Genomic DNA, 26,789 nt, shown 5'->3' on the forward strand with positions numbered 1-26,789 from the left:
TACAGATGAGGTAACTGAGGCCCAGAAAAGTGAAGTGACTTGCCCAAAGTCACACAGCTGGCAACTGGCGGAGCCTGGGTAATAATAATAATAATGATGGCATTTATTGAGCACTTACTATGTGCAAAGCACTGTTCTAAGCACTGGGGGGATACAAGGAGATTAAGTTGCCCATGGGGAGCACTCAGTCTTCATCACCATTTTCCAGATGAGGTAGCGGAGGCCCAGAGAAGTGAAGTGACCCGCCCAAAGTCACACAGCTGGTGGAGGTAGGATTCGAACCCATGATCTCTGACACCCAAGCCCGGGCTCTTTCCAATGAGCCACGCTGCTTCTCCAAAGCAGCATCAACCCCACACCCCCCCTCCACGTCCCCTTCCAGATAATTAATAATAATAATAATGATAATAATGGCATTTATTAAGCGCTTAATACGATTGAATGAGTGACTGAAGTGGCGGAGCCGGTATTCGAACCCATGACCTGTGACTCCCAACCCCAAGCTCTTTCCACTGAGCCACGTTGCTTCCAGATGATACTAATTATTATTATTCATTCAATCGTATTTATTGAGCGCTTACTGTGTGCAGAGCGCTTGGAAAGTACAATTCAGCAACAAATAATAACCATCCCCGCCCAACAACGGGCTTACAGTCTAGCACTTCCAAATTGGGGCACTTTTGATTTTTTTAATTAAAAAAGGTATTAATATATGTAGGTAAAGGTATTATTAATGTAACAATGCATAATGTAATAAATACTAATAATGTATAATTCATATAATTATTTATTTTATGGTATTTAAGTGCTTAATAATAATAATGGCACTTAATAATAATAATAGTAATAATGGTATTTATTAAGCACTTACTACATGCAAAGCACTGTTCTAAGCACTGGGGAGGTTACAAAGTGATCAGGTTGTCCCACGGGGGGCTCACAGTCTTCATCCCCATTTTACAGATGAGGTAACTGGGCACAGAGAAGTTAAGCGACTTGCCCAAAGTCACACAGCTGACAAGTGGCGGAGCCGGGATTTGAAGGTGCTTACTATGTGCAAAGCACTGTTCTAAGCGCTGGGGGGGATACAGTGTGATCAGGTTGTGCCACGTGGGGCTCCCAATCTCAAGCCCCATTTTACAGATGAGGGAACTGAGGCTCAGAGAATTTAATATTTCCAAGTAACACAGCAGACATGCGGCGGAGCTGGGATTAGAACCCATGACCTCTGACTCTCAAGCCCAGGCTCTTGCCACTGAGCCACGCTGCTTCTCTAACTACTAAGCTATTTTTAGCTTTTAATTTTTATTAATTTATCAATAAATTATTATCATCATTATTTATATTAATCATTTTTATACGTCCAAAATCACTATTAATAAATTATTTATTAAAATTAATAATTTTGTTTATTTATACAATTTTTTTGTGGATTTTAAATTTATAAATTTATAAGGTAATTTTTAAAAATAAATTTATTTATCCTAAATTTTTTATAAATTACGATTTTTAATACATTTTAAAAATTTATAAAATAAATTAAAATTTTAAGAAAAATCAAATTTTTAATAAATGTATCAAATAATCTATATACATAATTTATAAATTTATTTATAATTCATTTATGAATTAATTAATTTATATTTAGCTTTTAGCTTTTTAATAATAATGATAATAATAATAATAGTGTTGGTATTTGTTAAGCGCTTACTGTGTGAGAAGTACTGTTCTAAGCGCTGGGGGATGCAAGATGATCAGGTTTTCCCACGTTAATATAAATAAATTTTACAGATTTGTATATAAGTGTTGAAGGGCTGGGAGGGGGGATGAATATTTTTAGCTCTTTAATGATAATGATAATAATTGTGTTGGTATTTGTTAAGCGTTTACTATGTGAGAAGTACTGTTCTAAGCACTGGGGGATACAAGGTGGCTGGGAGGGGTGATGAATATTTTTAGCTCTTTAATGATAATGATAATAATTGTGTTGGTATTTGTTAAGCGTTTGCTATGTGAGAAGTACTGTTCTAAGCACCTCATCTGTCAAATGGGGACATTTATTATTACTATTATTAACAAATACCATAATTATTATTGTTATTCCCCCCCCCTACCCCCAGGCTTTTTGAGGACACACCTCCTCCAAGAAGCCTTCCCTGACTAAGCCCTCCTTTCCTCTTCTCCCACTCCCTTCTGGGTCGCCCTGGCTTGCTCCCTTTATTCATCCGCCGCTCCCAGCCCCAAATCCCTTATGGCCATATCTGTCATTTATTTATTTTTGTTAATGTCTATCTCCCCCTCTAGGCTGTAAGCTCGTTGTGGGCAGGGAATGTGTCTGTTCTATTGTTACATTGTAATAATAATAATAATAATAATAATAATAGCATTTATTAAGCACTTACTATGTGCAAAGCACTATTCTAAGCACTGGGGAGGTTACAAGGTGATCAGCTTGTCCCACGGGGGGCTCACAGTCTTCATCCCCATTTTACAGATGAGGGAACTGAGGCCCAGAGAAGTGAAGTGACTTGCCCAAAGTCACACAGCTGACAAGTGGCGGAGCCGGGATTTGAACTCATGACCTCTGACTCCAAAGCCCGGGCTCTTTCCACTGAGCCGCGCTGCTTCTCATGATTGTACAATTATAATACAATAATGATTGTACTCTCCCAAGCACTCAGTACAGTGCTCTGCCCCCAGGAAGCACACAATAGAAATAATAATTGTAGCATTTGCGAAGCGCTTACTAAGGTAGAGAAGCAGCGTGGATCAGTGGGAAGAGTACGGGCTTTGGAGTCAGTGGTCATGGGTTCAAATCCTGGCTCCGCCAATTCATTCATACATTCAATTGTATTTATTGAGCGCTTACTGTGTGCAGAACACTGTACTAACTGCTTAGCCGATTGTCAGCTGTGTGACTTTGGGCAAGTCACTTAACTTCTCTGTGCCTCAGTTACCTCATCTGTAAAATGGGGATTGACTGTGAGCCCCCCGTGGGACAACCTGATCACCTTGTAACTTCCCCGGTGCTTAGAACAGTGCTTTGCACATAGTAAGTGCTTAATAAATGCCATCATTATTATTATTATGTGGTAAGCACTGTTCATTCATTCAGTCGTATTTATTGAGCGCTTACTGTGTGCAGAGCACTGTACTAAGCGCTTGAGCGCTGGGGTAGATACAAAGTAATCAGATCAGACACAGTCCCTGTCCCGCATGGGGCTCGCAGTCTTTAGCCCCATTTTACAGACGAGGGAACCGAGGCCCAGAGAAGTGAAGCGACTTGCCCAAGGTCACACAGCAGACCTGTGGCAGAGTTGGGGTTAGGACCCACATCCTCTGCCTTGGCCCGGGCTCTTTCCACTAGGCCACGCTGCTGAATGAATGGAATAATAATAATAATAATAATCATGATAATGGTGCTTACTGTGTGCCAAGCACTGTTCTAAGCGCTGAAGTACAGTACGATATCAGACACATTCCCTGCCCACAATGACCTTACAATCTCTCCTGCAGACCTGCGCGATTGCATGAAATCACCCCCCCCCCTTCCCACTTTCTCCTTCTTCTTTCTCCTCTTCCCCCCTCCTCCCTATCAATCAGTGGTACTTAGCACTTACAATGTGTAAAGCACTGTACTAAGTGCTTGGAAGCGTCCTCTTCGCCCTCCTGCCTCGCTCCTCCTCCTTACGGTCTGGAAGGGGGAGACAGACAACAAAATAAGACATGTTAACAAAATAAAATAAATAGAATAGATATGTACAAGTAAAATAAATAGAGTAATAAATACGTACAAACATATATACATATATACAGGTGACGACGCAGGGCGATGCAGAAGAGTGGGAGATGAGGAAACCGGACCACCTTGTAACCTCCTTGTAACCACCTTGTAACCTCCCCAGTGCTTAGAACAGTGCTTTGCACATAGAAAGTGCTTAATAAATGCCATTATTATTATTATTAATAGTGTTTATTGAGTGCTTACTGTGCATAGAGCACTGTATTAAACGCTTGGGAGAGTCCTCCTTGTCTTCCTCTCTCATCTTCCCTTTCCTCCCTATCAGTCAATGGTATGTATTGAGCATTTACTGTGTGCAGATCTCATTACTAAGCTCTTGGAAGAGTCTTTTCTCTTTCCCCTCCTGTTTTCCCCCTCTGGCTGCTCCCCATTTCTCCCTTTTCCTCTCTCTTTTCCCTCTCCACCCTCTCCCTTCTCCATCTCTTCTCCCTCCTCCCCACCTCCTCCATCTCCCTTCTCCATGTTTCCCTTCCCTCCTCACTTTCTCCCCTTTCCTCCTTTTCTTTCTCCTCCTCCCCTCTTCTTTCCTCTCCCCCCAAACTTGGTAAACCTATAAACACCCATGTCAGTGACGACAGCGAACCCTTCACTCCATTCCTTTTTGGGGCCTGTGTCATAGCTTTGCTGGGAGTCCGGGTGGACTCCTCCTCCCCATTTCCGTCTTTGATAAAAAGCGAAGGCTCACTTAGGCATCTATTTAGGTGCGATCATAATTTTCCAGTGGAATGGGCCAGAAGTCAGGATGTCTTTTGGAGGATATCTTTTCGCCCCTTATATATGTGTCTTTCTGGGAAGTTCGAATCGCTTTAAGGAATGATTTGTGTCACCGTAATCTGTTAATTGTTATTAAATCATGAGGTGTGTTTTTTTCCAGTGTGTTTCCTGCTTAATTTACAAAAGACTTTTCAAATGAAATCTTAATTAAGTCTTGAGGATAAATAATTTTAGGTTTGGCATTTTAGAAAGGGTGATCTATTTTCAACTATTTGCATAGAAACGCACATTAAATAATAATGTTGGGGCGGGGGGGGGAGGAGTTATTACCCAGAATGATGGTGAAATACAATTACATGAAACAGCTGTGCTACAAAATTTCCCCAAAGTGGGAAATTTTATGTTAGAGGCGACTTGCCCTCATCTTTATTCCAAGCCTTTCCCTAATAAAAAATAACAATCGACGGTGGGAAATATCATCTATCTGGATATGAAGGTACTGCTTTAATCGACATTGAACTTTGCCTTTCTATTTGCTTTCATTTTTGTTGTCGTCTTTTTTATGTTAATAAATGTTGCCTAGCAATAGCAGAACATGTTTTGGTGGTAGAGTATAGATAAAAGGAGTCTTGCAATCTTGGGGCTTGAGGAAATTAATATGGCCCGATTTTATTGGCTTGGGGCTCTAGTGATTCATATCCCACTTTGGGAAAGAGAGAGATACGATCCAATTATTTGTGCTTTTCCAGCCCTACCCCCTTGAAGTGATAGAGGCTTAGGTGGTTTGGATTCCGAGGCGGGACCCAAGACCACTTGCTTTGAGAACGGTTCACCCAATCAGTTCATCCTTCTCTTTTCCTGGCCAGACTCTGAATACATCCTTGCTTTAAATAAGGTACTAGGATTTCCTAGCACGTGTATCAGCAGCTCTAACAGACGAGCATGGAGTGAAACTTGGCTGTTGCTTGGAGTCCCAAAGCCAGAGGTCAGCAAATCGAGAAAAAGAGTCATGACAGATGTGTTTTCTTGTAGCTTTAAGATTACCGGCTTGTTAGAGGAAAAGAACAGACCAATTTCCACTACGATGCTCTTGAATCTCTTTGACCTCCGTCGGGGAAGTTTATTCCCACTGAATTTGAAGGAAAGAAATTTAGTAGTCCGAATAATCCCTGTTCTCAGCTGAGGGCTCCTTTTCCCTTTTCCCTCCTTTTCCCTTTTCACCTGAACGTTTCAAACATTCACACGCTGTTAGCTTGCTCCTGGGTTGTACCCTCCCTCAGATGACGTATAGTGTTTTCTTCTTCAAAACAGGCCATCGCCCCACCTTTGGGTTTTCTCCCCATTTTCAAACTTGAAGCAAAAATTGGCCCATAACAACTGCCGATATGTCGCATCACCTGGGAGACCTCTATATGGCTCCTCGCGTTCAGGGAACATGTCAATCGACTGCATGTTAAGCAGCGTGGCCCAGTGGAAACAGCCCGGGCTTTGGAGTCAGAGGTCATGGGTTCAAATCCCAGCTCTGCCAATTGCCAGCTGTGTGACTTTGGGCAAGTCACTTAACTTCTCTGTGCCTCAGTTACCTCATCTGTAAAATGGGGATTAAGATTGTGAGCCCCCGTGGGACAACCTGATCACCTTGTAACCTCCCCAGCGCTTAGAACAGTGCTTTGCACAAAGTAAGCGTTTAATAAATGCTGTCATTATTATTATTATTGCTCTTTCCAGCGCTTAATATAGTGCTCTTGCACACGCAATAAGCACTCAATGCATACAATGAATTGATTGATTATTATGGCCAGCTGCCAACACTGAAGGCGCATTTTACTTGGCAAGCAGGTGCTGACCTGCTCAGCACTTAAGATCAAATCTAACAATGAATGAAATGGGACAGTTTCATCTTTTATAATGAGAAAAGCTCAATTTAGTCATGTCCGAATGAAGCATTCGCTTCTCCAATGCTAACCTTCTCACTGTACCTCAATCCCGTCTATTCATTCAGTCATATTTATTGAGCGCTTACTGTGTGCAGAGCACTGTACTAAGCGCTTGTCTGTCTCGCCGCCAACCTCTCGCCCACGCCCTGCCTCTGGCCTGAAACGCTCTTCCTCTTCATATCCGACAGATGATGGCTCTCCCCACCTTCAAAGCCTTACTGAAGGCCCCTCTCCTCCAAGAAGCCTTCCCCGACTAAGCCCTCGTTTCCCTCTTCTCCCGCTCCTTTTTGCATCACCCTCGCAATTAAATCTTTGCCCTTTGTTCACCCCTACCTCAGCCCCACAGCCCTTAACGTACATATCCATAATTTCTTTATTTATGTTGATGTCTGTCACCTCCTCTAGGCTGTAAGCTCCTTGTGGGCAGGGGATTTGTCTGTTATATTGTTGTGTTGTACTTGCCCAAGTGCTTAGTAATAATAATAATAATAATAATGATGATGGTATTTGTTAAACGCTCGCTATGTGTCAGTCGCTGTACTAAATGCTGGGGTGGATACGAGCAAATCGAGCTGGACATCTTCCCTCTCCCATGTGGGGCTCACAGTCTCAATCTCCATTTGACAGATGAGGTAACTGAGGCCCAGAGAAATGAAGTGACTGGCCCAAGTTCACACAGAGACAAACGGTGGAGCCGGGATTAGATCCCGTGACCTTTTGACTCAGCCTATGCTCTATTCACTATGCTCGGCTCAGTGCTCTGCCCATTGTAAGTGCTCAATAAATGCGATTGATTGATTGGTCTTGCAAATTAAAATAACAAATCTCTAAACAACGGCAAATGACCCACTTCAGAGGGTGCTTAAAGGTCTAAAAAGTGGTTTCAGGGGTACTGCATCTTTAAAAGTAAGTTCTACTTTGGGACAGTTTGACTTCATGAATGTGCATGTCTACTGGAAATTTTTTTCTCTAGGATATGACCCGTTTTCCCTTTTGCTTTGTTTTAATCAGGTCTACAGATGATGAATATTCATCTGTTGAACGTACGAACCCGCACTGGAAACGGACCTGTTCTTCTAGCGCTTCCATGAGGCATTCCATCAAAACGAATAGACTAGATTACTTCCCCAGTGACCTTTGCTAGTATTTTCAACTGAAATTTCACAAGAATTTGATCAACACCCCTGCTTGGGGCATCTACCCAGCTGCCTGATTTACATGGTAAGACTATAACCTGATGTAGAGCACTATTGTTTTAAGATAAATCAGCTGTGCAAACTTAATACAATGGACCACTAGCACACTGCAGTTCCTGGAGGATGAAAAAGGTTGCCAGATATTTATCCTAGAGTAGTTGGGAATTTCTTTGTTCTTTGATAAGAGTACATGCATTTAGAACTTGGAAATATGTCATTTATACTCTCTCTCTCTCTCTCTCTTTCTCTCTCTCTCTCTGTCTCTCTGTCATCCAAACCGCTGTTTGAGCAGTGCCAGGGGCCAATTATGTAGGCAATTTGGTATTTGGTAATTTTGAATATTAATTGACATAGGAGAAATTTCAGGTTTCTCAGCAATAGTGTAAATGATTGTGAAGAGCATTTTTGCCTGGACTCAAAAATACCTTGAAACGTAATCCGTATCGGGAAAGTTACACCTTTCCATGAAAAGGATTTCAGTCAGGCCTTGGGAAAAGATGTTTTAATTGTTTTGTGGATTTCGTTCTTGTAGAAGTGAGGTGGGCCCCAGGGGAAGGTGGTTTAGACCCTTTTGGAGGACTTTGTTGCATAAAATGAGGTGATCCTTTCCTAACTCCTCCAATAACTCATAGGAAAATTTCACAGTATATCTGAATGGCATTAATAAATCATTTGAATATGCATCCTCGGAAAACTAATATACGTCCGTCTTACTTTTTATGGTATCTGTTTTTTTGCTGTGTTTTTTAAATACTATTAAGTGCTAACTGTGCAGGCACTCTACTGAGCGCTGGGGTAAACACAAGTTAATCAGGTTGGACACGGTCCCTGGGCCACATTAGTCTTAATCCCCATTTTGCAGATGAGGTCACTGAAGCCCAGAGCAGTGAAGTGACTTGCCCAAGGTCACACAGCGGCCCACTGGCAGAACCAGAATTAAAACCCTGGACCTCTTACTCCCAGTTTGTGGCTCTTTCCATTAGGCCACGCTGCTTTTTGACCGCACTCATGCCATGGAATCTGCTGATGTTGCCTTGCAGTTTAGTAAAAAACTGAGTGTTTTTATCCAAAGCAGAACAAAACCGTCTGTTTCATCCCTGGAGATCATCATGAAACCAAATACATCTCTAAAAGTAACTCGTTGCTCGGTTTTCTGGAGAGAGGCAGATGAGCATGAGGAAAAGGAGTAGATTGTAAAGGGAAATGGAAGTATGACAAGTGAAGGAGAAAATCAGGATGCGTTGTTTGGATGAAGTGTTTATCCTTTGCCCCATGACCCTTCTCCTAGTTTCATTGTTGTTGTTGTTGCTCTTGTTGGGTATTTTTAATGGTACTTATTAATCGCTTACTAAGTACCAGGCACCGTACTAAACGCTGGAGTAGTTGCAAGATAATCGGGTTGTCCCACATGAGGCTCACAGCCTAAATTGAAAGGAGGAGTCAATCCCTATTCTGAAGGTTTGCCCCTTGGCGTGCCTGAAAACCTAATTTTCTATAGTTTTCAAAATTCGACCTAAAGATAACAGAAGAATAACCCAAGAAATGTGATCAGAATGTGGCTGCCAGCTCTGTTGAGTTGTACTCTCCCAAGTGCTTAGTACAGTACTCTGAACAGTGCTCTGCACATAGTAAGTGCTTAATAAATGCCATCATTATTATTATTACTCTGCACACAGCGCTTAATAAATACCATTGATGATGGTGATCCATCTCTCAAAATGGCAGGGTTTTTTTTTCCAAAGTACAGGTTCGATACTCTGTTTCAGCAGGCTTTATAGCTAGGATTGATGTAGCTGGGTTAACACATTTCAGAACTTTTTCTCAAGTCACTATAAAATTGAAAACTGACGGGGCGAACCAAATGAAAGACAGGCTGGAAGCATAACCAAAATTGAGCTTAAAATAAATCACCTCAGCTGAACTGCAAAGTCAAAAGCTTCTGAACGAATGTTTGCAGTTTTCAGTCTCAATTTTACAAAAAAAGGGGGTGATGGTAAACAAAACAATTTGCTAATTATAGCTAAGATTCTAAAAACATTTGCCTTTACATCTTAGCTGAATAATACCAAACCAAATGTTTCCAAAATGTTTAATGAAGCACCCTATTAATTCTCACACTATTTTCTTTTGAAATAGCTTGTTAAATGTAGTGCGAAAACATTTGTTTTAACAATAAAAATAGAAATTAAACCTATCATAAAATTTCTACTAGGTTTTGCTTCCTAAGCTAAAACAAGAGCTCCTCCTTTTTAAAGAACATTCCCCAAATCCTCGTAGATTTTAATAGAAAAATATTTGCAGAAAAGAAAATGTTGACAATTTAAGAAGACAGATGATACAAGGGTCTCCTATCATTAGAGGGTTTTACTCTCAACCAAGGAGAGATAAACAGGTGTATTGTCTGACCAATTCTAAATTCACGACTTCCTTTTTTTCCCCTCTGGCCTAGTGGGGTTGCTCTCAGCAAGTGAATAAAATATAAAAGGGATATTTGACTTAGTCTCCCCCTCTTGATTGGGCAGCAAACTTGTCTGCCAACTCTGTTGTACTGTACTCTTCCAAGCACGTAGTACATACAGTACAGTAAGTGTTCAATAAACATCATCAATCGATAGATCATCATTGACTTAATGAGCACTTTGTGCAGAGCGGTGTACTAAGCGCTTGGGAGAGTACAAGAGAACAAAGTTGGTAGACCCACGGGAATTACCTCTGTTTATTGTTGTATTGTACTTTCCCAAGTGTGTAGTACAGTGCTCTTCACACAGTAAACGCTCAATAAATATGATTGAAGGAATGAATATTATTAATAGTAATAAAAATAATAATTATGGTATTGGTTAAGTGCTTACGATGTGCCAGGCACTGTACTAAGGGCTGGGGTGGAAACATGGGACTCCCAGCCTCAATTCCTTTTTCGCAGATGAGGTAACTGAGGCCCAGAGAAGTGACGTGACTTGCCCAAGGTCATCCAGCAAACGAGTGGCGGAGCCAGGATCAGAGCCCAGGTCCTCTTGACCCCCAGGCCCATGCGCCATCCATTAGGCCACACTGCTTCCCATCCTGAAACTTCATAAAACTTCCGTGCATTATAATAGCAGATAGTCTTCTTAGTCTAGCTTACAGGACTGTTATTCATGTCTCTTCTGTGTTCAGCAAAGACCCACTGATGGCACTAGCCATCTTGGATTACCGCTATTAAAACCTCGATCCTGGGACCGTAATAATAATAATAATTTTAAAAACATGTTATTTGTTAAGCGCTTACTATGTGCCAAGCACCGTTCTAAGCACTGCGGTCGCTACTAGGTAATCAGGTTGTCCCTTGTGGGGCTCACGGTCTTAATCCCCATTTTACAGATGAGATAGCTGAGGCGCAGAGAAGTGAGGTGACTTGCCCAGGGTCACACAGCAGACGAGGGGCGGAGGTGGGATCAGAACCGAATCCTCCGACCCTCAAGCCCCGTGCTCTTGCCACTAGGCCATGCCGACAAGTGGGCTTAGTACAGCGACCTGCACAGAATCAGCAGTCAGTAGATACGATCAATTGAGCAGTTGATTGACAAGTCCTGAAAACTCCTGTGTCACTGAAAATGGGGGCCCTTCAGCCCAATGGCTTTCATTTTCTGGGTGGAGCCAGGTGTTCATAATTCCTCCCTGCATTCCTTCCCATTTCCTGGGCCTCAGTTACCTCATCTGTAAAATGGGGATGAAGAGTTTGAGCCCCATGTAGGAAAGGGACTGGGCCCAACCTGATTACCGTGTATCTGCCCCAGCGCTTAGAACCCTTAACAAATACCAAATAAAAAAACCAAAAAAGATCCGGTAGTACGCTGCTGGAATAAGAAAGGGTAATATTTCAAGAGCGTTTTCCAATATAGCAAGGAAGCATGTAAAAAGACCGACAAAGGCAATCCCTCGGGAGAGAGGCCTCTCCGATTACAGGTTAAGCAAGTTCAGTTGGGCTAGAAATTGCGGGACTCCTTTGAAGTGGTTGCTTGAGACGGCCTGCTGGAAAAAGTCAGGGTACGGATTTTACTAGGCAGAGCGTGGTATGAAAGGAGGCCAGAAGAAAATGAGCACATGGACCCCGAAGGGTCTCAACATCTGGCTCGCATTTCTTATGCAAATCGTACCCTGGCTGTCCAACTCATTTTCGCCGCATTCTTCGTCCGACAGGCCCTTACTCAACGAACTGTGCGCTCTCCCGCTCGTCAAAGCCGTACGTGTGATTTATGCCTGTGGGTTTTCTGATATCATAATTTCTCCCCCCGAAACCGACGGCTCAAGAATTTTGAATGAAGCGTCAGCAGATGTTCGTGGGGTCGTGGTTTCATTTTACCGTGTGAATCGTGATTTTTCTATATCATGCAGACCGGTCGAAATGAGAATCAACAGCTTAGAGTGACGTGCCTTACAGGACTTCTCTTTCTACTTATATAAAATTCGTTAGATGAATTTAAAAGTAAATTAATAAATGAATAAAGCCCCAGGTACCTTTCACCAGCAACACTCCCAAGATTCATTCATTCAGTCGTATCTATTGAGCTCTTACTGTGTGCGGAGCACTGTACTAAGCGCTTGGAAAGTACTATTCGGAAACAGGTAGAGACAGTTCCTACCCAACAACAGGCTCACAGTCTAGAAGGGAGAGATGGACGACAAAACAAAACAAGTAGACAGTCAACAGTAGCATCAAAATAGATAAGTAGAATTAGAGATATATATGCATCATTAATAAAATAAATAGAAAAATAAATATGTGCAGATATACACATGAATCTGTCTCCTTCCTCCTACTCACTGCCACCAGCTAAGCCAGCGCCTCCAACTCCCTTGTCAGCCGAGGCCATTTCTTCAGCTCTTGGGAGTCCAAGGACCTGGGTTCTAATCCTGTCCCCAACGCTTGGCTGCTGTGTGACCTTGAGCAAGTCCCTTAACTTCTCTGGGCCTCAGTTTCCTCAGCGGTCAAACGAGGACTAAATACCTGTTTGCCCTCTTGGACTGGGTGCCCTGCGAGGGACAGGGACTGTGTCTGACCTGATTATCTTGTGTCTGCCCTAGAGCTAGAGCTAAGAAGCACCATAATTATTATTATTACCCTCATGGAAAGGAAGTTATTCCTCCTCCTTTCAAAGCTGAGGTATCACAAATACTCCGAAGTTGGGGTCGGTGGCGGAATTCAAGCCTTTTGAAAAGAGACAGCTCGTGCTCTCTAAATTCCGAAAGAGCCCCCCGCCCGCCCCCGTGAGTGACTTCATTTATTTGAAATAATAGACAGATTTTTAGAGTTTAACGTGTTTCAGACGCCAGAACATGTTCAAACAATAAGATGTGTTTGTTCTTTTGCTCCCTTCCGCATAAGCATTAAATATTCATGCAGCTCAAGGCAATTTATTGAGGCATCACAAACTCAACATACTTAATAGTCTCCATTCCATTTCTATAAATCTGTGTTCGTAAAATTTCTGATTCATGACGTGAGATCAAGCATCTTATATTAAATGACATGAAGAGCGGGTCAATAAATATGCAATATATCCAGGTAGACAGAAAAGGGGAAAAAAGTGAACAAAAGCAAAGTACTTGGTACTTTTGTTGAAAATCTTTCCTCGTCTTTGAATTAGATTCTTGTTGGTTGTTTCAGAACATGGCTCTGCCACTTGCCTGCTGGGTGACTTTGGGCAAGTCGCTTAACTTCCTCATCTTAACAAATGCCATTATTATTATTATTATTATTATCTGTAAAATGGGTATTAAACACCCATTCTCCTGTCAGCCTAGATTGTGAGCCCCATGGGGAACAGGAGCTGAATCCAACTTAGTTATCTTGTATCTACCACAGTGCTCGGCATGGAGTAAGTGCTTAACAAATACCACAACGATTATTATTCCATTAAAAAAAAGCCCCCTTAAATGTTCAGGTAGGGTTATATTTACAAATAACCTTTAGCAGTGTCATTTATAAAAAATCATTTTGAAGGTATCTTCCAACTTCCTATCACTTTAAAATTAACATGTTTTGGAAGCCTTACAGTTTGTGTGACTTTGGGAAAACATGGAAGTATATACACAGTGTGTCTTTTAGAAAGATGTGAATGTTTTCAATAGCAGTGGGTCAGTTTGGCATGGTAGATTTTATGAATCCAAACAGTTCAGTGTGATTTTCCAAGCTTCTTTCTTCACTAACAAGAGCCATCCATTAAAAGCAGGCTTTTGGAGATCTTAGGCAGGATTTAACAAGTACAAGCTTGTGTAAGAGGTTGATTTGAACTGAGTGGATACAGAACTTTAAGTATGACACAAACCTAATCTGAGTGAAATTGGTTTATGCCTGTTTCATGTTGAAAGGCATCGGGATACGTTTACGCAATGCCTAAATTGAAAAATAAGAGGTCCTAAGATGAGTCATGTTATTTATTTATTATTAAACAGTCAGTTATTTTTCTTTTGACTTTTTAAGACAAAAACCCATTTGTGTAGGTTTATTCATTCAGCGGTTTTTATTGGGGGTCTGCTGTGTTCTCAGTACTCTACTGAACACCTCCTATGGGAACATGCCGTGAGGATAAAAAGACACGTCCCCCTGGCCTTGAGCTTGCAATGCCTCTGATTTTAAAAACACGATCAGGAAGTTTCACGCAGAGGTTTCTAGTATGTCGACTTCTTTCCTCCTTTTACAACTCACCTCACCATCCTCCTCAGTGGTATTTATTGAATACTTATTGTGTGCAGAGCGCTTGGGAGAAGACAATGCAACAGAACTAGCAGGTGCGTTCCCTGCCCACAGCGAACTCACAAGGACTGTCCCAGTGTTCAACTTTCTGAATGCCAGAATGAAATGCGGTCAGTTCACCTATACTGTGCTTTCTTATAGCTTACTGTGTGCCAGCATTGTATTAAACGCTGGTCAGACACGGTCCCTGACCTCACAGTCTAAAGGACTGTTCTTATGGAGTCTCATATGAAAGGAAAACTCACATTTTAATACTAATCCCGTGTATATGATCAACGCAGCTCCATGATGCTGTGATCAATCAGTCGTATTCATTGAGTGCTTACTGTGTACAGACCACTGTAGTAAGCGCTTGGGAAAGGACAATGTAGCAGAGTTGGTAGACACGTTCCCTGCCCACCATGAGCTTATGGTCTAGAAGGGGAGGCAGGCTTTGGTCATGAATACCTTACAGATATGTACATAAGTGCTGTGGGGCTGAGGAAGAGGTGGATAAAAAATGGATAAATCCATGTGCAAGGGTGATGCAGAAGGGAGTGGGAGAAGAGGAAATGAGAGTGTAGACGGGGGAAGGCCTCTTGGAGATGGGCTTTCAATAAAGCTTCGAAGGAGGGGAGAGTGATCGTCCATCAGATATGAAGAAGGAGGGCGGGCGTCCCAAGCCAGAGGCTTTCAATTATGAGCAGGGAATGTGTCTGCTAATTCTGTTGTATTGTACTCTCCCAGGAGCTTAGAACAGTGCTCTGCGCGTAATATACGCTCAGTAAGTACCACTGATTGATCGATTGATATCCAAATGTGAGGTTTTCTTGCATCCTCTCCAAAATTCACAATACTATGGGAAGATGTGATTGCATTGATCGCTAGAGTAGCAGCGTGAGCCCACTATTGGGTAGGGACTGTCTCTATATGTTGCCAACTTGTACTTCCCAAGCACTTAGTACAGTGCTCTGCACACAGTAAGTGCTCAATAAATATGATTGATTGATTGATTGTATCTAACCCCAGCACTTTGTAGAGTGCCTGGCACATAGTAAGCACTCAACAGATACTACAATTATTATTAATCAATCAATGGTATTTATTGAGAGCTTACTACGTGCAGAGCACTATTTTTATTGCTATTATTATCATTATATGAATGACATCCTTTGTAAAAAAACTGACAAGAGGACTAATATTATTAGGGTAATTGCTGGGCATATACAATTTGTAAATTACGCCCACCAAATCATAATGAACACCCAGGGTACTGTTGCTTGGTGAAATGCTGTATAATCACCATATTTCAGTTAAATCTTTTTAAAATGGGGCTGTCTATTATCAGCCACCCCAAATTCTCCTTTGCCTTTTGGTTTCAATTATTTCGTTAGTCAGTTCGAGCTCCAGTGACAGGAGGGATTGAGCTCCATCATTACCTTGGCCAACTCAAATTAAATCATATTTGTCGACAAACATTTTCATTATTGCCAGAACTGAATTGCTGTAACACGACTAGAAAAACTCATAAATTACTCAAAACTGTGTGTTCTGCAGTTTCTCCCAGTAATCTCCATGGAAAACCAATGTAAACGGTGGGTAGCTTTTGATGAATGAGGCTGTTCCAATTCCTAGCGTAAGATTGAATTTCTCATTATTAAATGGTAGTATGCCAAGATGGTTGGTAACCTAATGGTCAATTAAATTTCAAATGGACTTCAAAGTACTGGGATTAGTTATTTCCTTTTTGCTTTCATTTCGTTAATTTTTTTTCCCCACCCTCAAATACCCAAGGTCACCTTTACAAATCAGAATGTACTTCATTTGCAGTAGGTGTTAGAGAATTTAAAATTCTTTCCAGCTTCTTTCGGTGAGATTCAGTGCTTTAATGTTGTAGTATAAAAAAATCAATGATAGGGTGATTATGGAATTATAAATGATGGTGACATGTCTCTGCTGTAACATGGAAATTGCTCTGCTCCATTGTTTCAAAAACTAATCTTGCACAACTGGGGCAGATGCTAGGAAAAATCTCAGCCAACATTTGTAAATCTTGAAATAAATTTGACCAGTGAAAACAGCGTGAGTTGGAAGAAGCATGATCAAACGTGAGTGGAGGGGTATTTTGGGAGAATGAAGGTAGAGAACTGGGCTTTGGGGGACCTCCCCCATTAGAGCCTTGGCGAACCCCCTGATTATTAAAGGTTGATAATAATCCCAGATCCCAGCAAAGGAGAATGAACAGGAGCACAAAGGGAGCTAGGAGTACTCCAAGAGAGAGCGAGGTCTGTAAAATCAAGGCTGGAAATGAAGATCATAAATTGTGTTGAAAGCGGTAGCAAGGTCAAGGAGGATTAGGACAGAGAGGGGATTATTCGATTTTGCCAGAATGAGGTCGTTGGAGATGGCAGATAGCAGAGTCTCAGAAGAGTATTGAGGAAGCAATGTAGCCTAGTGATAAAGCACAAGCCTGAGAGTCAGAAGGACCTGGGTTCTAATCTTGGCTCTGCCACTTGTCTGCCGTGTGATCCTGGGGAAGTCACTTCACTTCTCTGTGCCTCAGTTACCGCGTCTGTGAAATGGAGATTAACAGGGTGAGGCCCAGGTGAGACAGGGACGGTGTCCATCCTGATGAACTTGTATCTACTACAGTGTTTAGAATAGTGCTTGGCATATAGTAAGTGCTTAACAAGTACCATAATTATTATTATTATGAAATCCAAATCAAACAGCACATTAAAGAGAGTTTAATGAGAGGCCCATCTCCTCCAAGAACCCTTCCTTGATTAAGGCCTCTTTTCATCCTCTCCCACTCCCTTGTGCCTCACCCTGACTTGCTCCCTTTATTCATCCTCCCTCCCAGCCCCACAGCACTCATTAATTAATTAATGATGGTATTTGTTAAGTGCTTACTATGTGCAAAGCACTGTTCCCACTGTTGGGTAGGGACTGTCTCTATGTGATGCCAATTTGTACTTCCCAAGCGCTTAGTACAGTGCTCTGCACATAGTAAGTGCTCAATAAATACGATTGATTGATTGATTGATTCTAAGCGCTGGGCAGGATGCAAGGTGATCAGGTTGTCCCACGTGGGGCTCAGAGTCTTATTCCCCATTTTACAGATGAGGTAACTGAGACCTGGTGAAATGAAGTGGCTTCATTCAATCGTATTTATTGAGCGCTTACTGTGTGCAGAGCACTGTACTAAGCGCTTGGGAAGTACAAGTTGGCACATATAGAGACGGTCCCTACCCAACAGTGGGCTCACAGTCTAGAAAGGGGAGACAGAGAACAAAACAAAACATCTTAACAAAATAAAATAAATAGAATAAATATGCACAAATGAAATAGAGTAATAAATTCATACAATTAATAGATTCATGCTCAAAGTCACACAGCTGACAATCGGTGGAGCCGGGATTTGAACCCATGACCTCTGACTCCCAAGCCCGTGCTCTTTCCACTGAGCCACGCTGCTTCTCATGTACCTTTCTGTAATTTATTCATTTAAATTAATGTCTGTCTCCTCCTCTAAACTGAAATCACTGCAGGCAGGGCAATGTGTCTGTTATATTGTTATATTGTCCCAAGCGCTTAATACAGTGCTCTGCACACAGTAAGTGCTCACTGAATACGATTGACTGAATAAAAGTCTGAAGTGTGGTGGCGGACCATGTATCCTTGAATCTAATCAATCAACCAATCGTATATATTGATCGCTTACTGTGTGCTTGGGAGGGTACACTAAAACGGAGTTGGCAGACACGTTCCCTGCCCACAAGGAGCTTACGGTCTAGAAGGGGAGATGGACATTGAAATTAATAGCTGCTAGAGAAATGGAAAAGTATAAGGATATGTATAGGAGTGCTGAGGGAGACTGGGAGAATTATTTGAGGGACTGCCCATTAATTAATTAGTTCAGCCAGCTTCTCTGAAAGCAAAACATTGTATGTCTTGGACAAACTATGTGTGTTTATTGCGAAACGTGGACAAACTATGTGTGTTGTTTATTGCTAACCGTGATTGAGAGCTTACAGTGAACTAAGCACTGCAATCTAGTGGTGTTGGGAGGGGTGGAGAGTGTGCAACCACTGGAGAAAAGAATATAATTCAAACCCCAAAGAAAACAGGCCCAAATAAAGCCATCTAAAATGTCACCAGGACTACAAATCAGCTAAACACTTCTTGAAGGTCCCCAGATACCTCATGGCCACGGAAAAGCTGTGAAATACAGCTGTAACTTTCTGTGTTCTGACCTTCTGCCCACACTGAGCTCCTCTGAGGTTGTGACAATGCTTCCGCCGTATTTTATAAAAAATTTTCATGGCTTTTGTTATGTGCTGACTCTGTGTCGATAACTGTTCTAAGCGCTGGTGTAAGTATGAGTCAATCGGGTGGGAAACAGTCCCTGTCCCACATGGGGCTCACAGTCTAAGTAGGAGGGGGAATGAGTATTGAATCCCCATTTCGCAGTTGAGGAAACTGAGGCACAGTAAAGTGGGTGGAAACGGGAAGGCTGCCCAGCGGCTTGGCTTGGCCCACTTGACTACCAGCCCCTTAGAAAAGTTCTTTTTAAATTCCACATCTTAGAAAAAGTTGAAATGAAAAATGGTTTGAAAAGCATCACTTAAACCTATATTATTCTCTTCTGATTTTGCATCTGGTTTACGTTCTGCAATTGAATGATGAAGGGGATGACCAAAAAAGCACATATCATGGGACAGGAAAAACACAGGAGAGTGAAATGCATTTCAAAGCACATTCATCACTCACATCACATTATAATGAAATAGCCATAACTTCTATATGATCCCCAGGCTGATGCTGACGCAGGCAGTATCCAAACCACACATTTTGTATGAAGATGTTCTCATAGTGTATTGATATTTGAGGCATATGACAAAAATATGGATTTTCATAAAGTTATGGGCTTTTGACTGAAGAAAATGTTCCTCCTTAGAAAAAGGGTACTTCAACAACCACCTATTTAAAAATATGAAGATAGAGAGGGAAAAAACTATTTTGTCAATAATTTTTGCCTTATTTTTTTCAATGAATGGAGGGTGGGGTGGGTGTTCCATCTTGATAAATATTTGAGTATCTAAGGGACTTGGGTAGGCCCTTTAGGCGTTAAAGCTAACTAACTTTGACAGCTGTTCTATATTCCAGCTCTGGTGAGGATCTTCTCGTGCAACTCTGGAGAAGTCGGCCTCTTCAAAACCAGAAATGAAACCCCACCCCATAGTCCAGAATTGGAAACTGAATCTTCCCAGCCTGTAGCTTTCATTGTTCTTCAGCAGGACAATGTGAAGACACAGCTGCTTTTTCTCTCTTTGGAGGGGTACCACAGGGAGAAGGGATGATTCTTGTCTTCCTGATTTACAAAGAAAATACACATAGTGCCATGGCTATTTTAATTTACTTTTGGTGCCTTTTTTCTCAGCTTCTTGCTTTTTTCCTCTTCCTCTCCCTCTTCCCCTACTTTCCTTTCACCTCATCTCTCCTGCCCATTTAACTCTTCTCTTTGCTTACCCAATAGCTACCCGATAACCTCACAGTCCAATACCCTAAAATATCAGACGAAGCATTTTTTTAAAATGATGTTTGTTTAAGCGCTAATTTTGTGCCAAGCCCTGGGGTAGATTCAAGCTGGACACAGTCCCTGTCCCACATGGGGCTCACAGTCTTAATCCCCGTTTTACAGATGAGGAGACTGAGGCACAGAGAAGTGAAGTGACTTGTCCAGTGTCACAAACCAGGCAAGTGATGGAGCCAGGATTAGAACTCAGGTCCTCTGGCTCCCGGGCCTGTGCTCCATCTACTAGGCCACCCTGCTTCTCAGTGCCTTCCGAGTATTGTGCAGAGCACTTGGGAACATACAATAAAAGCAGCAGACCAAATCTCTGCTCTCAAGGAGCTTGAATTCTAATAGGGGAGCTATGCAGACATCAACGCTACAGCTACAGTGTGAACAGGCTAAAAAACAGAGAAGCAAAGGTATGAAAATAATGAATTAGTAATTAATGAAGTACAGCAAGTAGCGCTATTCAAATGCCTGCTAAAGTGTGTTTTTCGGCATGAATCTGTAGTAGTATCCTGCTTCTGCCACTTGTCAGCTGTGTGACTTTGGGTGAGTCACTTAACTTTTCTGGGTCTCAGTTCCCTCGTCTGTAAAACGGTGATGAAGTCTGTGAGCCCTACTTGGGTCCCCCTGATTACCTTGTATCTACCCCAGTGCTTAGAACAGTGGTTTGTACATAGTAAGTGCTTAACAAATACCATCATTATTATTATTATTACAAGTAGTAATAGTAGTAGTAGTGGTACAAGGAATAAAGCATGTGATCTGGAGAGCAGACTCATCTTTCCTCCCAAATTTTCTCATCCACCTAACTTCCCAATTACAGTCGACAACATCCTCCCTGTCTCTCAAATCTTCAATCTTGCTTTCTATCCTTGGCTCCTCTCTCTCTTTCAATCCCCATATTTAGTCTGTAACCAAATTCTTATGTGCTCTTTCTTTGTCCATATTTCCCACTCCTGCCCCATCCTCTCCTTCCAAACGGCCATGACACTGGTCTAGGCACGCATCGTATCCTGACTAGTGCACCAAGCCTCCTCCCTGCTCTCCCTGGTCTCCAGTCTCTCCCCTCTCCAGTCCATATTTCACTCTGCCGCCTGGATCATGTTTCAAAAATGTCATTCTGGGCAAGTCTCCCCACTTCTCAGAAACCTTCAGGGGTTACCCATTTATCTCTAGACTGTAAACTCATTATAGGCAGGGAATGTGTCGTACTCTCCCAAAAACTTCATACGGTGCTCTTCATGTAGCGAGCACTCAATAAATATCATTGACTGATGGATCTCTACGTCATGCGGAAATTCCCGACATGGAGGCAACTCTATCAGTTCTTTCCCTTTTATTTATCAGCTCTCTTCAGATACAACCCAAGCTACTCTTCTCATTGCACCTCATTCTTTACCCTCCCTCCTGCTTGGAATTCCTTTGCCCTTCAAATTCCTCAGTCTTTAACTCCCCCCATATTCAAGGCTCTCCTGAAATCCCACCTGCTCTGGAAGGCATTCCACAAATTTTTTTTTTCTGCCTAACGGATGCCCTCCCAGTTACCACTTGAGTGGTATTTATTGAGTGCTTTTTTTCTTCTGGTATTATTTAAGGGCTTACGATGTGCCTGACACTGTACTAAGCGCTGGGGTTAGATTTAAGCTAATTAGGTTGGACATAGTCCATGGCCCACGTGGGGCTCACAGTCTTAAGCCTCATTTTACAGATGAAGTAACCGAGGCACAGCAAAGTGACTTGTCCAAGGTCACAAAGCAGACAAATGGTGGAGCCAGGATTAGAACACAGGTCCTTGGAACTCCCAGGCCTGTTCTCCCACTGCTTCTCGTGCTTACTACGTACGGAGCACTGTATGAAGCGCTTTGGAGACTCTAATATGACAAAGTCAGTAGGCTTGTCCCCTGGCCATATGGAATTTGCAGTCTAGAAGTTTCACTCATAGGCACCCATAGCATTTTTGCACATATCGGTGACATTTCTTACTATTTAAGCATTTCCTCGCCTAACCCATCTTTCTATTCTCCTCTATCTGGAAATGATATTGCATCTAACAGCTTTCACTGGATTGTAAACTCCTCTAGACTGTGAACTCTTTGTGGGCAGGGAACGTGTCCACCAACTCTGCTGTATTGGACTCTCCCAAGTACTCAATAAATACGATTGATTGATTGATCGATTGAGCAGGGATTATGTCTTTCCAAGCCCTGAATACAGTGCTCTGCACACAGTACATACTCAGGCGATAGTTTATAACAACTGTTTGTTAGACTATACCTGCAAGCCAATTGCCCAGCACTTTCTGATTCATTCATTCAATCGTATTTATTGAGCACTTACTGTGTGCAAAGCACACCTAACAACTGAGCATAATGTGGCACCTTCTAATGTACCAGTCCTCTTGAGAGCCGTTTTGAAAATTCAGCACCGCAGCCTCTAAGGTCAGAACTAGCCCAGCTATCCCGAAATATTGATTTAATGTGGCTTATTCTTCCTTTTTTTTTTTTCCTGGCCCTCTTGAACTTTCAAAACTGTTTTTCCCTACTGAGAGAATTTTTCAATGAATAGTATTACTTTTTATAATACAAATGATGGACTTGCAATTTTGGTTTTTGCATTAAGGTTTGATGGAAGCCAGAGTTACGCAGGGAAAATGGATTGAAGAACAGCACCTCAATCCACTTTTAAAACTGGAAAGAGAACATGCTGTACGATAATGTTACCTCAGTGTCGCAGGCGCATATATTAAGATGCCTTGTAAAAAGCTGCGGCATTTCCATTCTATTAATATAAACCAATTATGCGAATGCATCAGTTGGAGTGGATTAATTCCTGTATGATCATATTTTATTGGACTGTTTTTATTTTGACTTGGATCATATTAGAAGAAAAAAGAAATTCTGTGTGTGTGTGTGTGTGTGTCTATCGACTGATTATACCCACACGCATACACACATATGTATATATTTATACATACGCACACACATACCAAGGGTAGCATTGCCTCTATTAGAAAGACTATCTTTTCTTTCAAAAGGCCACCTTTCTGCTACATGTGTATAGTGCAGAAAAAGTGGCGTTTTGAAATTATATATATGTATATATATATATAAAATATATGTATCTACTATGTTGTACTGCATCTACACTCGGATCTTTGACCTTTGGTCTTTTCAGATTTACCCCATCCTCAGCCCCTTAGCACTTAGGTACATATCTATACATTATTTATTTATATTAATGTCTGTCTCCCCCTCTAGAGTGTAAGCTGGTTGTGGGCAGGGAACATGTCCACCAATTCTGTTGCATTTTACTCTCCCAGGGGCTTAGTACAGTGCTCTGCACACAGTAGGCGCTTGATAAATACTATTGATGGTAACACTCTTCTAGTGCTCTGCACACACTAAGCGCTCAATAAATACCACTGATTGATTCATATCCATTTGAGTTAAGAAGGAGAATAATGAACGTAGCACTCCAGGAACACCCTCCTTCCTTGCTCAGAGCAGTGGACAAAAGCCTTCTTCCCTCTGGGCGCTCTCGTTTGTCATTCTTCATGGGGTGGGAAAGCACAATGGTTGATACATCCTTTCTGACTGACATCTAAAACCCTTACTTTTTTTATTTGTTAAGTGCTCACTATTTGCCAGACATTGTACTAAGCCCTGGGATAGATCCAGGCCCCACATGGGGCTTACAGTCTTAATCCCCATTTTGCAGATGAGGTAGTGGAGGCCCAGAGAAGAGAAATGACTTGTCCAAGGTCACCCAGCAGAAAAGCGGCAGAGCCAGGATTAGAATCCAGGTCCCAGGCCCGGGATCTAGCCACTAGGCCATGCTGCTTTAGAACAGTGCCTGGCGCATAGTAAGCGCTTAACAAATACCATCATCATGATGATTATTATTGGCTGAGAAAAACGACCTGGTGCTCTGCCTAAAATGCAGGCTTAAAATGAAATACAGCTGGCTCCTTGCCTTGGCTCTGAGCTAGAGAGATGGTGGTAAAGGCTGTTGCTGCAGAGTTGGCTGGGAGCCTATCAGACAGAGTAATAACAGTTCTTGCAGGAGTAACTGATAAATAGTAAAAAGTGAAGCGGAAAAGATTTTTAGGCATGAACCCTAATTTATGGAAATGAATAATGATCGGGGAATTGGCAATTTAAAGACCTAGGAAATACACTTAAAAAGATGTGATTGTTTAGATGATCATCATCGTTGTCTTCAACTGTGTTTCTCATTCGTTTCATTCATTCAATCATATTTATTGAGCGCTTACTGTGTGCAGAACACTGTACTAAGCGCTTGGGGAGTACAAGTTGGCAACATATAGAGATGGTCCCTACCCAACAACGGGCTTACAGTCTAGAATCGAACACCTGTTCTGTGCAGAGCACTATCTTGGGTGTTTTGTATCGAACACTTGTTCTGTGCAGAGCACTATCCTGGGTGTTTTGGGGGCCTATAGATTTAGAAAAAGAGTTGTCCTTCATTTTTGAAGCTGAAGGTGAGATCTTCTCCATGTGTGCCTGAAAACACTGATGAGCGATCAATACTCTCTTCTTCATTATAGGACTCTACGGAGCTTAGAGAGGAGATACAAGATCATCAAGTCAGACACAGTCTCCCTGTTCCACACAGGGCTCACAGTCTAAAAGAGGAGAGAGAACAGGCGATTTTTAAGATAATGGTGAGATCTTATCGACGTGTGCCTGAAACACTCATGGGTGACGACTTTGCTAACCGCTGAGGTAAATACAAGATAATCAGGTCAGAGTGTGAGCCCATATGAGACAGGGACTGTGTCTGACTCTATTAACTTAATCATCATCATCATCATCAATCGTATTTATTGAGCGCTTACTATGTGCAGAGCACTGTACTAAGCGCTTGGGAAGTACAAATTGGCAACATATAGAGACAGTCCCTACCCAACAGTGGGCTCACAGTCTAAAAGGGGGAGACAGAGAACAAAACCAAACATACTAACAAAATAAAATAAATAAACTTAATGATAATAACGGTATTTGTTCAGCGCTTACTCTGTGCCAAACACTGTACCAAGTACTGGGGCAAATTGGGTTGGGCCCAATCCCTGTCCCATGTGGGGCTCACAGTCTCAATCCCCATTTTACAGATGATTTAACTGGGAAACAGAGATATGACTTGCCCAGGGTCAAATAGCAGATATGTAGCAGAGCCGGATTTAGAAACCATGAACCTTCTGACTCTCAGGCTCTTTCTCTATCCACTACTCCGGGCTACTTCTCGTTTCTACCCCCGTGCTTAGAACAGTGCTTTGCATATAGTAAGCACTTAACAAGTACCATTAATACTGTAATGGTGGGCATAGTGAATATAATGGTGGGAGCGTGAGGAAAATGGTGATTATCGTGGCATCTTTGAAGTCTTGTGACCGTTCCCCAAGGTTCCACGTATTGAAAGAAAGCAGGTACAGGCATCAAAAAAGCAGTGTGCCTTAGTGGAAAGAAACAGACCTGTGATTCAGAGGACTTGGGTTCTAATCTCTGCCATTTGTCACATGTATGACCGTGGGCAAGTCACTTCTCCGCGCCTCGGTTTTCTCATCTGTAAAAATGGGGGTAAAATACCGGTTCTCCCTCCCCCTTTGAGTCTGAGCCCCTTCTGGGAGAGGGACAGTGTCTGATCTGCTTGTCTTGCATCTATAATAATAATAATGGCATTTTTTAAGCGCTTACTATATGCAAAGCACTGTTCTAAGCACTGGGGAGGTTACAAGGTGATCAGGTTGTCCCACACAGTCTTAATCCCCACTTTACAGATGAGGTAACTGAGGCACAGAGAAGTTAAGTGACTTGCCCACAGTCACACAGCTGACAAGTGGCAGAGCTGGGATTTGAACCCCTGACCTCTGACTCCAAAGCCCGTGCTCTTTCCACTGAGCCACGCTAGTGCTTAGTGCAGTGCTTGGCACAGAATAAGTGCTTAACAAATACCACAATTTTTATTAAGTTATGAGGAGACGAGAGCACTGCTTCGCCACCTTCTAGCCAGATTAGCTTGTATCTATCCCAGTGTTTAGTACAGTGTCTGGCACGTAGGAAGTTCTTAACGAGTGCTATAAAAAAAAAGATCACCCACCCACCCTGGGGTGGAAAGTTGGGTCTTTGAATTCATCGTTTTCCTCATGACAGTCATATTCTGACTTTGCTGTGGCCATGTGGAATTCTTGCAGGGGTTGAGGAGTTCTCCTAGCTCCGAGAAGAAGAGCTTCATTTAGCATTAGCTTTTAAAAACCACATCAGTGAAATTCCCACCCAGCCTTAAACACGGTAGAACGAATGCTTCCCGCTGAAATTCTCCCGTGAGCCGATCATTTTAAAAGAAGGAAAACCGGCATTATACCTTTCCTGCTGCTTACCTGATCAATCAACCAGTCAATCGACGGTGTTTATTGCAGGCTTGCTGTGTGCAGAGCATTGGACTAAGCACTGGGGAGAGTACGGTACAACGGAGTTGTATTGTTCCAGTTTCTATCCTAAAAAGAGTCGTTGCGTATTCATCCCTCCTCTGGTTCCTGGGGGTTACTAATGACCGGACCCAAGCTTTTATCGAGCTTTACTACAGAATCTACCGCACCAGAGAGGAGTGTTTGTGGCTCCCCTGAGTTTTTCAGATTGTGGAGAAACGTTCCAGAGAAAATTTTCAAAAATTATCCTACCGGTGACCTTTGTAGGCTAACTCTGTAGTAAACAGGAAAATATGCCATCGTTATGAATTATGTAAGACTGAGATTGTCTAGACAGTATTAGGAGACCAACAGATGGAGAAAATTCTTAGAAATGACTAATGATTAGCAAAGGAA

The 26,789-nt window shown here is 42.1% G+C and overlaps 1 long non-coding RNA gene across 2 annotated transcripts; it reads left to right on the plus strand.

Annotated features, from left to right (window-relative positions):
* The first annotated feature begins 5,204 nt into the window (after positions 1-5,204).
* LOC119941641 lies at positions 5,205-24,681 on the plus strand. 2 transcript variants are annotated; one of them, XR_005455235.1, is made up of 3 exons: positions 5,205-5,411; positions 7,465-7,674; positions 24,516-24,681. It is a non-coding gene; the product is annotated as an uncharacterized LOC119941641 (long non-coding RNA). The 2 variants fall into 2 exon arrangements; XR_005455236.1 differs by lacking the exon at positions 5,205-5,411 and adding an exon at positions 5,438-5,501.
* Positions 24,682-26,789: the final 2,108 nt, after the last annotated feature.

The sequence above is a fragment of the Tachyglossus aculeatus genome, chromosome 20 (assembly GCF_015852505.1).
Source record: "Tachyglossus aculeatus isolate mTacAcu1 chromosome 20, mTacAcu1.pri, whole genome shotgun sequence".
Taxonomy (NCBI): domain Eukaryota; kingdom Metazoa; phylum Chordata; class Mammalia; order Monotremata; family Tachyglossidae; genus Tachyglossus; species Tachyglossus aculeatus.